Here is a 2,755-nt window from a genome sequence, read left to right on the forward strand (position 1 = left end):
GGCATGACCACTCAGGAAAGTAATACATTCTATCCTAATGCCTGTGACACCCTGAGCCAGAGGCTTTTGTATGTTTAACAGTATTGTACATGAAATCCACGTTTATGGACAAGGTCTTGGATCTAACCAGAGATGGGTTACTCACCCATAATACTTAAGTGAATATTATACCAATAAACACATCTCTTTGGTGAGATTGGCACTGCACAGATTCATTTCAATGCTGCTTTCAACCGCTGATATCATTTCTTTCCTAGAAAGCTCAGCATGACAGAAAAGGAAGCCAGTGGGAAGAAAGAAAACTTCCTGATCAATTTGTTATTGAGTTCTTTATGTTCTAAAGCTAAAATTCTTGTGTTTTCAGTAATAGGGTCAGCCCAGAATGGTAAACTGGAGGTAGATCCTGGGGCCCAGAACACATTTCCAACAGACAAAAACATTGCCACAACTTTACTATAGCTGAGTCTTTCCAGAACATTGCCAACATTTTAGCTGAAAGAACAAAGACAAGTTGAATTAAAAGAATAAAAGAAAAATACATCTGAGTCAGTGATCAAAACCCAAATGGGCAGATATCCATGAAAACAAACAAACAGACAAACAAACAAACAAAGTGGTTTGAAAAAATAAGCTAACTATTTTCCACAAATCAACAAATCAATTCTGACAACCCACTTATACAAATAATCAGATGAAGTTCCTGATGCAGAATTCTTTTTGATTCGGGGGAGGGGAGGATGTAATATAGCTCCAAGATTTCTCATTTCTTTTCCTCCAGACCCTTCTCTGTTCTTTCATTTTCATGGCTTCTTTTTTCTTCACTTTGCCTTCAGTGATCTCTGCCACCAGACCATCTGTCCACCTACCATGCTCTCATGACATGTAAATAAAACCACTCCCTCCTTGCATAACCCAGATAGTCATGTGTAGCAATTAGACAAAAGTAGACAAAGATTTCACTCTCGTTTTCTTTCATAGTGCTATAGGATATAGCCTTTGTGAAACATGGGATCCAACATAAAATATTAGCTTTAGAAAGATGTAGTTTACTCTTTAAAAAGTAGTGTGGTATTAGTCATCCTTCCACTCCCATATTGATATGAAGATTATTTGATGCAATCTACTTATTGTGAAAGTGAGGTAATTAGGTTGAACTTGGCATGGGATATGCTTGAAGCTCATTGAAACAGAATTTAACACTTGAGTCATTCACTATCTAAACAAGTGAAGATTAGAACAGATAAGTGACTTTTGTGCAGATTTACTAGTGGCTATTATAAACTTAAGAGTCAAAGAGATGTTTTAAATTAGAATATTGGACTAAAAAGTGAGAATTGTCTAATTATCAATGTAGCAAAAAATAAAATGAAGAGGAATGGGTTTTTCAAGTTGAGACTGTACAGAATGCAATCAGCTGAGCTGTGAACAGAAAAGGAACATGATATAATTATACTATGATCTCAAAATAAAAGAAATCATATAAACAGAAAGAAATTACTTCAGAAGCCGAGCCATTGAATAGTCATTAAAAACTCCTGGAGTTTCTCAACAGGAAGGAAAGTAGGGCACAGAGGCAATTAAAGAAAATTNAAATCTTTTTAAAATTTCACAAAGGTGTTGTTGATCTTTTAGTTTCTACTTTACATATGTCTTTCTCATATGTTGCCATACCCATTACTTACAGGTAAGAGAGTCTGAATAATAATGCCTTTGTTATGATTTATTTTCCTTGAAAACTGTTGAGGAACAGACTGTTGCTAACAGGTACCTTGGAGATAAAAGCTCTGCTTTGAAATTCTTTGTAGATTTGGAGTGCCTGTGCTTTAAGAGATTGCGTAGTGGAATTTGGACTGAATAAGTTAGGTAACACTTTGTGACTGGTTAAAATTCAACATGCAATGATTTGAAATCAGTTGTATTTGTTAACTGCCAAAAGTAGAAAGGGCAGAAGGAAACATGGGGAGAACCATTTTTCTTCTCATCTCCGTGGTGCTGGTAGCTTATTATGTTTATATACCCCTTCCAGATGCTATTGAAGAGCCTTGGACAGTAGGACAGAAAGCTGCCATTTTTAAAATAGGAACAGATTTGGTAAGTTCTGAATTTTACCAACCTTATGAATGCTGAATAACCTATAAAGGACAAAGTGGGATCTGTTGAAGATGTCTCTTAGCATGATCCTTCTCTAGATCTGATTCCAGTTCCAGTCAGCAACCCAAAAGAGGGAAAGGGGAAGAAAGAAGAGTAGAGGATAGAAAGAGAGAGTGTGTTTTACAGTACTGCCAGGTGAAGGTTTTCATAAGAATCAACTTCAGTAAAAGAAGAACAGAATCTTATTGTTCAATTATAAAAGTCTATGCAGTAGATTTAGATCCATGCATGGAAGTCCATCCATGTGGGACAATTAGTAAGGCTAATTGGTTAAAAACTAAACAAAACAAAACAAACAATCCAGCAACACAGGAAACAAGACCATATAATTCCTAAATGGAGCTACAATTGTAACTCTGGGCATTTTGTGTAGGTTCTACTTCATTGTATGTTTCCATTGCTGTATAGAAACTTCAGTTCTGGGAGGTGCCATTTGTCTGTTGTTGCTCTTAATTTATGAAAAACATGAAGTTATATTTATAGAGTCCTTTACCATGGCTAAAANTTTAGAGTGCAACCTAAAATCTTTTCTAGAAGTTTCAGAGTTTGGGGTTTAGTGTTGAAGATTTTCATCAATTTATGTCTTATTTTGTGCAGAGTGAGA

The 2,755-nt window shown here is 35.6% G+C and overlaps 1 protein-coding gene across 3 annotated transcripts in view; it reads left to right on the plus strand.

Moving 5' to 3' along the window:
* Aadac (arylacetamide deacetylase) overlaps positions 1–2,755 on the plus strand; it is a 34,854-nt gene that overhangs the window by 7,883 nt on the left and 24,216 nt on the right. The gene's annotated exons all lie outside the window — the stretch shown is intronic.

This window comes from Mus pahari, chromosome 4 (assembly GCF_900095145.1).
Source record: "Mus pahari chromosome 4, PAHARI_EIJ_v1.1, whole genome shotgun sequence".
NCBI classification, from domain to species: domain Eukaryota; kingdom Metazoa; phylum Chordata; class Mammalia; order Rodentia; family Muridae; genus Mus; species Mus pahari.